The following is a 13116-nucleotide window of genomic DNA, read 5'->3' on the forward strand; positions in this document are numbered from 1 at the left end:
GTTGATGGAAGTGGTGTTGATGGACATGACTACATTTATTGTGCCTAACAAGTTGTTCAGGTCCTAGAAATAATTCAATAAAAGGTTAATGCTATTATTATTACTTTATGCACTTACCACATAATTGTTGAATGCCTCCAGTGTGCCATGCTCTGCGATGGGGTAACAATAATGAAAGGGGGAAAAAACGTAAGATTCCTACTATCATGTAAACATTGCTCCCATCTGGGTCTGCGACTTCAATGAGCATAAGGTGGATACATACATTGTTCATGTAGCCTGATCTGGGTAAATGAAGAAAACAGGTAATCTCTATTTGTAATAATGTCATAGGGATGTCAAGCAAGGTTTTACATAAGATAAGAATAATACAGCTGAACCTATTTTAGGTAGTCAGGCCAGAGAACACAGCTCTGAAGTAGCAGCATCTAAGCTAAAAACTAAGGAAAAGAAATGAAAACGAAGACAGAAATAGGGGAAATAGCATATTCAAATATCCTGAGGTAGGTAAGTGTGTGGGCTATATGAGGGGATGAAAGAGAGCAAGCATGATTGGAACACTGTGAACAAGGAAGTTTGCAGAGATATGCATGGGCCAGATAATGAACAGCTTTTCTGATCATGGTGAGGTATTTAAACTTTACACAAAGAATAACAGGAAGCCATCAATAATTTTTTAGGGCAGAAGAGTATGTTCAAATATACATGACAATTCAGTATTCTCCCCCAAATATTTGCTTCCCTTACCAGATCTAAGGCAATATATAGAAGGAAGTTGTCACTCTCATCTCAGTGCTCATCACCTACTCTCTGTGGGCAACACTGCATTTTTATATCCCACACCTTTCCACTCCCAAGAAGAGTGAAAGAGAATGCTACCTTAAAGCAAAGCATAACAGATACACAGAGTGGTGTATCAATCAATATACTTTGTTGAGTTTATTCTCAAAGTGGTGGGTTATTCGCCACAGGCTTTGAGTTCATTTATAGCCTAAGAGAGCAAATTTTAGTTTCTAAAACAATGATATTTCATAGTTCATATGAACAAATGGATCTTCCAATAGCATTTTTTTTAAGCTTTGCAAAGCCTTGTGGTAAAACGTTACACTCTTTGGAGATTACACAACAATATTTTAAGTCAATTTTAAAGATAGAAACACAGCATGTACAGATTTAAATTTTAGTAAGACTTTTATCCCTTTAGATAGTCAGTTTAAAGTACTTCTCCTCCCTCTCTTGCCAAAAAGGGCAAGTTCAACATCACTTGAACATTTTGTTAGTAACATTATTCTCGTCTTCCTATCAAATGCAGTTATATTTATTTTTTGAAAATGTTTATTTATATTTAAAGAGAGAGAGCATGCACATGAGTGGGGGAGGATGGGGGGGGGGTAGAGAGAGAATCCCAAGCAGGCTCCACACTGTGAAGACGGAGTCCAACATGGGGCTCAATCTCACAAACCGTGAGATCATGACCTGAGTCAAAATCAAGAGTTGGATGCTTAATCAACTGAGACACCCAATGCCCCAATTATATTTCTTTAATAATAGGTAGTCAAAGAATTTAAACTCTATACCCCTCAGTTTGCAATAGTTATCTGGTGAACTCATTCACACTAAGACATGAAGATATAACTTCACCCAAGCATATCCGACTTTGAAGAGCAAGAGGATAATGCCTAGAACTTAATAGATGGGAATTTCTGAGATCACTTATAAGATATGCACGAGTAAATTAGTGTTACTGGAACCTTCCAAGTTAATTTTCTAATTTCCTCCTTTGACCATGCTTAAGATACCTAACTGGAACATTTTGCTTACATAAATTTCTGGATATCCTTCTAATGTGGGAAAGAAGTGAAGAGGAAAATAAAGATATGATCCCTCCCAACCTAAAAGAAATCCAATTCTAAGATTACTGGATGCAGGGATTGTCTCATTCTCATAGAAACTCTATGTCACCCTACAAAGCTCTACTTGTTCCAGTTGCTGCCATAGGAGCTATCCAATGAATATATATTGTTACCTCCATTGGCATAGAATGGTCTGGAGTACTATTATTCAGCATTGGTTGCTTTGCTCACTTACTTATGAGCAAAGAGAGACAGATGCAGATGGTATGGTGTTGTTCTGACAGAATTATGGGAAGATGGCAAGGGGCATAGTCTCACATTTCTATCCCCTACTAAGTGAGTATACCAGCCTCTCAGTCCCTCCTAGCCCTTATTCCTTCCCTCTGGAGTTTCCTTATTCCTTTATCCTATAGCCTTTCTGCTGTATACTTCCTGCCAATCCCCAACCCTGGATCAATCCCACATATACGCTTTCTCCACAACTGCTCCCAGGATTCCCCCTAAGGGTTAGAGAAAACTACAATTATGCCCTTTTGGCTACATCATGTTTTCTGTTTTCTGAGTCATACTTTCACAGCTTCTCCTGCCTTTCTTCACATTCTTTCTCATTGCCCATGAGGCCTTCTCCAAAGTTTACCAATTCAGTCAAGCATCAAGGCTCCACCTCTACCTCCTCCCATTCACACAATAGCTCTACTTGTTCCACGGGAGAAAAAAAATACAGGCCAGTGTGCCACCACCTCCAATTTTAGCAATCCTTCCATGCATGGTTACTTACTCCCTTCTGACTCAGGGGAATAGGGTTTTCTCTCCCATCAGAGACCAACTTCTCCACTTGCTGTGTGTGTGTGTGTGTGTGTGTGTGTCTGTGTGTGTAATTTACATCCAAATTAGTTAGCATATAGTGCAACACTGATTTCAGGAGTAGATTCCTTAGTGCCCCTTACCCATTTAGCTCATTCCTCCCTCCCAAAACCCCTCCAGTAACCCTCAGTTTGTTCTTCATATTTATGAGTCTCTTCTGTTTTGTCCCCCTCCCTGTTTTTACATTACTTTTGTTTCCCTTCCGTTATGTTCATCTGTTTTGTCTCTTAAAGTCATCATATGAGTAGTCATATAAGACTGTATCAAGAGATGCATAAGGATAGGTTTCCGGAAGATGGCGGCCTGGGAGGACACTGGGCTCACCGCGCGTCCTGCTGATCACTTAGATTCCACCTACACTTGCCTAAATAACCCAGAAAACCGCCAGAGGATTAGCAGAACGGAGTCTCCGGAGCCAAGCGCAGACGAGAGGCCCACGGAAGAGGGTAGGAAGGGCGGCGAGGCGGTGCGCGCTCCACGGACTGGCGGGAGGGAGCCAGGGTGGAGGGGCGGCTCGCCGGCCAAGCAGAGGCCCCGAGTCTGGCTTGCAAAAGCGGAGGGGCCTGACGGACTGTGTTCCGACAGGAAGCGCGACCTAGCGTCTGGGTGGTCATAAGTTAACAGCTCTGCTCAGAAAGCGGGAAGGCTGGAGGACAAAGGGAGGGTGAGCTGCTGAGCACCCGGACGACAGAGCTCAGTTTGGTGGGGAACAAAGGCACTCGCCAGCGCCATCTCCCCCGCCCATCCCCAGCCAAAATCCCAAAGAGAACCAGTTCCTGCCAGGGAACTTGCTCGCTCCACGCAAACACCCAACTCTGCGCTTCTGCGGAGCCAAACCTCCGGCAGCAGATCTGACTCCCTCCTGCTGCCACAGGGCCCCTCCTGAAGTGGATCACCTAAGGAGAAGCGACCTAAGCCTGCCCCTCCTGCCCCTGTGCACCTTGCCTACCCACCCCAGCTAATACGCCAGATCCCCAGCATCACAAGCCTGGCAGTGTGCAAGTAGCCCAGATGGGCCACGCCACCCCACAGTGAATCCCGCCCCTAGGAGAGGGGAAGAGAAGGCACACACCAGTCTGACTGTGGCCCCAGCGGTAGGCTGGGAGCAGACATCAGATCTGACTGCGGCTCCGCCCACCAACTCCAGTTATACACCACAGCACAGGGGAAGTGCCCTGCAGGTCCTCACCATGCCAGGGACTATCCAAAATGACCAAGCGGAAGAATTCCCCTCAGAAGAATCTCCAGGAAATAACAACAGCTAATGAGCTGATCAAAAAGGATTTAAATAATATAATAGAAAGTGAATTTAGAATAATAGTCATAAAATTAATCGCTGGGCTGGAAAACAGTATACAGGACAGCAGAGAATCTCTTGCTACAGAGATCAAGGGACTAAGGAGCAGTCACTAGGAGCTGAAAAACGCTTTAAACGAAATGCATAACAAAATGGAAACCACCACGGCTCAGATTGAAGAGGCAGAGGAGAGAATAGGTGAACTAGAAGATAAAGTTATGGAAAAAGAGGAAGCTGAGAAAAAGAGAGATAAAAAAATCCAGGAGTATGAGGGGAAAATTAGAGAACTAAGTGATACACTAAAAAGAAATAATATACGCATAATTGGTATCCCAGAGGAGGAAGAGAGAGGGAAAGGTGCTGAAGGGGTACTTGAAGAAATAATAGCTGAGAACTTCCCTGAACTGGGGAAGGAAAAAGGCATTGAAATCCAAGAGGCACAGAGAACTCCCTTCAGACGTAACTTGAATCGATCTTCTGCACGACATATCATAGTGAAACTGGCAAAATACAAGGATAAAGAGAAAATTCTGAAAGCAGCAAGGGGTAAACATGCCCTCACATATAAAGGGAGACCTATAAGACTCGTGACTGATCTCTCTTTTGAAACTTGTCAGGCCAGAAAGAGTTGGCACGAGATTTTCAGTGTGCTAGACAGAAAAAATATGCAGCCGAGAATCCTTTATCCAGCAAGTCTGTCATTTAGAATAGAAGGAGAGATAAAGGTTTTCCCAAACAAACAAAAACTGAAGGAATTTGTCACCACTAAACCAGCCCTACAAGAGATCCTAAGGGGGACCCTGTGAGACAAAGTACCAGAGACATCACTACAAGCATAAAACATACGGACATCACAATGACTCTAAACCCATATCTTTCTATAATAACACTGAATGTAAATGGATTAAATGCACCAACCAAAAGACATAGGGTATCAGAATGGATAAAAAAACAAGACCCATCTATTTGCTGTCTACAAGAGACTCATTTTAGACCTGAGGACACCTTTAGATTGAGAGTGAGGGGATGGAGAACTATTTATCATGCTACTGGAAGCCAAAAGAATGCTGGAGTAGCCATACTTATATCAGACAAACTAGACTTTAAATTAAAGACTGTAACAAGAGATGAAGAAGGACATTATATAATAGTTACAGGGTCTATCCATCAGGAAGAGCTAACAATTATAAATGTCTATGCGCCAATACAGGAGCCCCCAAATATATAAAACAATTACTCATAAACATAAGCAACCTTATTGAGAAGAATGTGGTAATTGCAGGGGACTTTAACACCCCACTTACAGAAATGGATAGATCATCTAGACACACAGTCAATAAAGAAACAAGGGCCCTGAATGAGACATTGGATCAGATGGACTTGACAGATATATTTAGAACTCTGCATCCCAAAGCAACAGATTATACTTTCTTCTCGAGTGCACATGGAACATTCTCCAAGATAGATCATATACTGGGTCACAAAACAGCCCTTCATAAGTTTACAAGAATTGAAATTATACCATGCATACTTTCAGACCACAATGCTATGAAGCTTGAAATCAACCACAGGAAAAAGTCTGGAAAACCTCCAAAAGCATGGAGGTTAAAGAACACCCTACTAACGAATGAGTGGGTCAACCAGGCAATTAGAGAAGAAATCAAAAAATATATGGAAACAAACGAAAATGAAAATACAACAATCCAAACGCTTTGGGACACAGCGAAGGCAGTCCTGAGAGGAAAATACATTGCCATCCAGGCCTATCTCAAGAAACAAGAAACATCCCAAATACAAAATCTAACAGCACACCTAAAGGAAATAGAAGCAGAACAGCAAAGGCAGCCTAAACCCAGCAGAAGAAGAGAAATAATAAAGATCAGAGCAGAAATAAACAATATAGAATCTAAAAAACTGTAGAGCAGATCAACGAAACCAAGAGTTGGTTTTTTGAAAAAATAAACAAAATTGACAAACCTCTAGCCAGGCTTCTCAAAAAGAAAAGGGAGATGACCCAAATAGATAAAATCATGAATGAAAATGGAATTATTACAACCAATCCCTCAGAGATACAAACAATTATCAGGGAATACTATGAAAAATTATATGCCAACAAATTGGACAACCTGGAAGAAATGGACAAATTCCTGAACACCCACACTCTTCCAAAACTCAATCAGGAGGAAATAGAAAGCTTGAAAAGACCCATAACCAGAGAAGAAATTGAATCGGTTATCAAAAATCTCCCAACAAATAAGAGTCCAGGACCAGATGGCTTCCCAGGGGAGTTCTACCAGACGTTTAAAGCAGAGATGATACCTATCCTTCTCAAGCTATTCCAAGAAATAGAAAGGGAAGGAAAACTTCCAGACTCATTCTATGAAGCCAGTATTACTTTGATTCCTAAACCAGACAGAGACCCAGTAAAAAAAGAGAACTACAGGCCAATATCCCTGATGAATATGGATGCAAAAACTCTCAATAAGATACTAGCAAATCGAATTCAACAGCATATAAAAAGAATTATTCACCATGATCAAGTGGGATTCATTCCTGGGATGCAGGGCTGGTTCAACATTCGCAAATCAATCAACGTGATACATCACATTAACAAAAAAAAAAGAGAAGAACCATATGATCCTGTCAATCGATGCAGAAAAGGCCTTTGACAAAATCCAGCACCCTTTCTTAATAAAAACCCTTGAGAAAGTCGGGATAGAAGGAACATACTTAAAGATCATAAAAGCCATTTATGAAAAGCCCACAGCTAACATCATCCTCAACGGGGAAAAACTGAGAGCTTTCTCCCTGAGATCAGGAACACGACAGGGATGCCCACTCTCACCGCTGTTGTTTAACATAGTGCTGGAAGTTCTAGCATCAGCAATCAGACAACAAAAGGAAATCAAAGGCATCAAAATTGGCAAAGATGAAGTCAAGCTTTTGCTTTTTGCAGATGACATGATATTATACATGGAAAATCCGATAGACTCCACCAAAAGTCTGCTAGAACTGATACATGAATTCAGCAAAGTTGCAGGATACAAAATCAATGTACAGAAATCAGTGCATTCTTATACACTAACAATGAAGCAACAGAAAGACAAATAAAGAAACTGATCCCATTCACAATTGCACCAAGAAGCATAAAATACCTAGGAATAAATCTAACCAAAGATGTAAAGGATCTGTATGCTGAAAACTATAGAAAGCTTATGAAGGTAATTGAAGAAGATTTAAAGAAATGGAAAGACATTCCCTGCTCATGGATTGGAAGAATAAATATTGTCAAAATGTCAATACTACCCAAAGCTATCTACACATTCAATGCAATCCCAATCAAAATTGCACCAGCATTCTTCTCGAAACTAGAACAAGCAATCCTAAAATTCATATGGAACCACAAAAGGCCCCGAATAGCCAAAGGAATTTTGAAGAAGAAGACCAAAGCAGGAGGCATCACAATCCCAGACTTTAGCCTCTACTACAAAGCTGTCATCATCAAGACAGCATGGTATTGGCACAAAAACAGACACACAGACCAATGGAATAGAATAGAAACCCCAGAACTAGACCCACAAACGTATGGCCAACTCATCTTTGACAAAGCAGGAAAGAACATCCAATGGAAAAAAGACAGTCTCTTTAACAAATGGTGCTGAGAGAACTGGACAGCAACATGCAGAAGGTTGAAACTAGACCACTTTCTCACACCATTCACAAAAATAAACTCAAAATGGATAAAGGACCTGAATGTGAGACAGGAAACCATCAAAACCTTAGAGGAGAAAGCAGGAAAAGACCTCTCTGACCTCAGCCGTAGCAATCTCTTACTCGACACATCCCCAAAGGCAAGGGAATTAAAAGCAAAAGTGAATAATTGGGACCTTATGAAGATAAAAAGCTTCTGCACAGCAAAGGAAACAACCAACAAAACTAAAAGGCAACCAACGGAATGGGAAAAGATATTTGCAAATGACATATAGGACAAAGGGCTAGTATCCAAAATCTATAAAGAGCTCACCAAACTCCACACCCAAAAAACAAATAAGCTAGTGAAGAAATGGGCAGAAAACATGAATAGACACTTCTCTAAAGAAGACATCCGGATGGCCAACAGGCACATGAAAAGATGTTCAGTGTCGCTCCTTATCAGGGAAATACAAATCAAAACCACACTCAGGTATCACCTCACGCCAGTCAGAGTGGCCAAAATGAACAAATCAGGAGACTATAGATGCTGGAGAGGATGTGGAGAAATGGGAACCCTCTTGCACTGTTGGTGGGAATGCAAATTGGTGCAGCCGCTCTGGAAAGCAGTGTGGAGGTTCCTCAGAAAATTAAAAACAGACCTACCCTATGACCCAGCAATAGCACTGCTAGGAATTTATCCAAGGGATACAGGAGTACTGATGCATAGGGGCACTTGTACCCCAATGTTCATAGCAGCACTCTCCACAATAGCCAAATTATGGAAAGAGCCTAAATGTCCATCAAGTGATGAATGGATAAAGAAATTGTGGTTTATATACACAATGGAATACTACGTGGCAATGAGAAAAAATGAAATATGGCCCTTTGTAGCAACGTGGATGGAACTGGAGAGTGTGATGCTAAGTGAAATAAGCCATACAGAGAAAGACAGATACCATATGGTTTCACTCTTATGTGGATCCTGAGAAACTTAACAGGAACCCATGGGGGAGGGGAAGGAAAAAAAAAAGAGGTTAGAGTGGGAGAGAGCCAAAGCATAAGAGACTGTTAAAAACTGAGAACAAACTGAGGGTTGATGGGGGGTGGGAGGGAGGAGAGGGTGGGTGATGGGTATTGAAGAGGGCACCTTTTGGGATGAGCACTGGGTGTTGTATGGAAACCAATTTGACAATAAATTTCATATATAAAATAAAAAAATAAAAAATAAAACAAATAAAAAAAAGAGATGCATAGGGGCATTATATCACAATTAAGGGGTCTATCTACAAAGACCTAACAATTGTAAACATTTATGCACCAAATGTGAAAGCACCCAAATATATAAATCAATTAATCACAAACATAAAGAAACTCATTGATAGTAGTACCGTAATAGTAGGAGATCAACAGCCCACTCACAGCAATGGACAGATCATCTAATCAAAAAACCAATGAGGAAACAATGGCTTTGAATGACACACTGGACCAGATGGACTTAACAGATATATTCAGAACATTTCACCCTAAAGCAGCAGAATATACATTCTTCCCAGTACACATGGAATGTTCTCCAGAATAGACCATATACTGGGAAACAAATCAGCCCTAAGTACAAAAAGATCAAGATCATACCATGCATATTTTCAGACCACAACACTATGAAACTCAAAATCAGCCACAAGAAAAAATTTGGAAAGGTAACAAATACTTGGAGACTGAAGAACATCCTACTAAAGAATGAATGGGCTAACCAAGCAGTTAAAGAGGAAATTAAGAAGTATAGGGAAGTCAACAAAAATGATAACACCACAAACCAAAACCTCTGGGATGCAGCAAAGGTGGTCATAAGAGGAAAGTATATAGTAATCCAGGCCTTCCTGAGGAAGGAAGAAAGGTCTCAGATACACAGCCTAACCTTATGCCTTAAGGAGCTGGAAAAAGAACAGCCAATAAACCCCAAACAAGCAGAAGACAGGAAATAATAAAGATCAGAGCAGAAATTAATGCTATCAAAACCAAAAAAAAAAAAAAAACAAAAAAACAAAAAAACAACAGTAGAACAGATCAATGAAACCAGTAGCTGGTTATTTGAAAGAATTAACAAAATTGATAAACTACTAGCCAGTTTGATCAAAAAGAAAAAGGAAAGGACCCAAATAAATAAAATTAAGAATGAAAGAAAAGAGATCACAACCAACACAACAAAAATAAAAGCAATAGTAAGAGAATATTATGAGCAATTATATGCCAATAAAATGGGCAATCTGGAAGAAATGGACAAATTCCTAGAAACATATACACTACCAAAACCCAAACAGGAAGAAATAGAAAATTTGAACATACCCATAACCAGTAAGGAAATTGAATTAGTAATAACAAATCTGCCAAAAAACAAGAGTCCAGGGCCAGATGGCTTTCCAAGGGAATTCTACCAAACATTTAAGGAAGAGTTAACACCTATTCTCTTGAAACTGTTCCAAAAAATAGAAATGGAAGGAAAACTTCCAAACTCTTTCTATGAAGCCAACATTATCTTGATTCCAAAACCAGACAGAGACCACACTAAAAAGGAGAACTATAGACAAATTTCCTGCAAAAATCCTCAACAAGGTATTAGCCAACTGGATCCAATAATACATTAAAAAAATTATTCACCACGACCAAGCAGGATTTATACCTGGGATGCAGGGATCGTTCAATATCCATTTGTCGTGTTTAATCTACTCTTCTCTAGGTTATACAGGTAACTATTCTCTTTCTCATTCATTTCAATTCCTCTGTCTCAACCAAATCCATTCACTTCAAAAGTATTGGGGGATCTCAATGTTCGTAAGCTATTTAACTTTCACATTCCCCTGCCCCAAACCTGAGGTTATGACCTTTGTCTCTTTATCCCTTACCTCTCAATTTCTTGAAGAGTTGTACACACTCATGACTCCATTTACTCACCCCTCTTTTCTCAACTCTAATTTAGCAGTTTGCTCAAACCATTCTAATTAGACCATCAATGAAACACTAATTGCTTCAACTCTTGGCTCTTTTCAAGCCTCAACCTTCTTGGGATCTCAGTGGTGCGTGACATTGCTATCCCACCTTCTCCTCCCAGAGACGTCCTTTTTCTGCCTTCATGAAGCCAATCTCTGCTTTTAACTCTGTCAGCTTCCATACTATCTCTTTCCTTAGTGTCAGTGCTTGTTTCTCTGCCATCCATGAAATGCGGGATTCCCTAAGCCGTCACCATTGATCTCCTCCTTCTACATATATCTGTGGGAGTCCTTTCCCCACTCACATGGTGTCTACTATGGTCCAACACCACTGGTTTCCTAATATGCATCTCTAGACAAAAGTCCTCTACTAGGTCATCCTGCCTTGAAAGTCTTCCCCTCTGAGCAAACTGTATCACCTCAGCAAACTCTATACACAGATTTGATCACTGCCTTAAAAATTACAGTGGGTCCCTTGGTCTTCAGGGTGAGATCACCTTCATTACTAGGTTTATCAGTCTTTTCCAAGCTTGTTGTAGTCCTCCTTTTCAAACTCCATCCAGTATTTGTTGGATCAATGTAGTAAATATTACCCAAATACAGCGTGGTCTGCCTATAATGCCTTTCCCTATCCCCACTCCTACCCATAAACCACCCCCCCCCCATTAATCTCACCCAAAATACTAATTCCAAAGAAAAGAACTATTCATAGCTGGTATTTATTGAGTGTTCACTACATGTCAGAGACTATGGTGAGTTCTTCACATGCATTATCTCATCTAATCTGCAAAACGACTTGATAGATAGGCATGATTATTATTATTACCCCTTTTATATATAGAAAAACCGAAACTTTCAGGTTTAAGTAATTTCTTTAATGTCACAAGGTTAATAAATAAATTTGATCTGAGCCATCTCTCCCCAGCACATGACCCAAAGTCTTGTGTTTTTCCTACATATTTCTGTTTGTATTCATATCACACTCCTCCTTAACTACTCATTCATACTTCCATCCTCTGGTACCATATTAAAAACTGGTTTTATTCATTTATTCCCTCTCCCCACCACACCTCTCCAACATTCTTGACAAATACTAGTGGTTGAACAAGTGCTTTCTACATCTGAATTTGAAATAAGGGCTTTATACATATTGACTAAGGAGTAGAGTGAAACTTCAACGCAAACTATCTAATAAGCCTGACTGTAAAGTTGACTGCCAGCACTTTAAATGATCCATTTACCATTGAGTCCCAGAAAATGGCAAACATGTACAGCTCATTCTCTGTCCCTCAATCTCTAAACCTCTTGAAATATGTTTTCTGTGCAGAACTGTCCAAATCACAGTGACTTACCTTGAAAGGATTTTCTGTTGATAGAAATCTATGGTTTTCATTTTTTTACAAGATAAACACTCAGAATTGTGACTTAGCAGCCCTGTGAAACTGAGATGTTAAGGCCAAGTGACCATCCATTGAAAATATTACAGAGGCAGAAATACAGCTCCACAGATTACAGTCACAATAACAGTTTCCTATTCTCCCTAGGATATTCTGTGACATCTTACATTTACCTTGGATGGAGAGCCTGCATACTATAAAGTAAATGGTGTAAGAAGGGAAGAGATGGTCAAGTAAGCAGAAGGGCATAAAATAGAGTTATTACCATGCTCTCATTGTATCAATTTGTCTTTCTCAAATACAGAACCTGTAAGTCTCTCTACACCTCTCCAACAATTACAGGGTAGTTTATCTTCAGCTGTACCCCAATACTAAGTACTAGCTTCCCAAAATCCACTAATGCTTGGCTTTTTAAATTAGTGACAGGTAGCTGTATTTTACTTGGGAATAAAATGGATTGATTCCTTCAAATGGATGTAAAAAGTTTCCCATTTTTAAAAGTGCTGGGAGTTATTTCTTTTAAAAAGGTAAACATGAAGCCAATGTGCTATAACCACCTGTTGGCTTGAGCCCTTACTCTATCTTCTCTGGGTTTAGTCCTCCATATTTTCTCCTCCTGACATCCATCACCATAATAGGAGGACAAAATAATGAAAGACTTCCTATGTAGGCTAATAGAATTTCAGGGCTAATAGAGAGAATGGGGAAACCACTAACCCAAACTCTTCATTCTGCAGATGGGAAGAATGAAAGTCAGGGAGGAGAATGACTTTCCCAGACTTCAAACATTTTGGGAAAGTCCTGCTGAATCTGGCGAGAGCCAAAACTGTGTATCACTTCCCAACTCTGCATTCAGTGATATCATGTTTGTAGATTGACAATGGTCAGAGTGGAAGTATGTACACCTGTAAGACACTACAAATTGGGTACTGTCTCCCCCCAGAGAGCTGGTTTACTAGCACACCACTGTTATATATTTGTAATATATAAATGAAACCTAACAATCTGTTTATATTCTCATGAGTCAT

Source organism: Lynx canadensis, chromosome A2 (assembly GCF_007474595.2).
Source record: "Lynx canadensis isolate LIC74 chromosome A2, mLynCan4.pri.v2, whole genome shotgun sequence".
Classification (NCBI taxonomy): Eukaryota; Metazoa; Chordata; class Mammalia; order Carnivora; family Felidae; genus Lynx; species Lynx canadensis.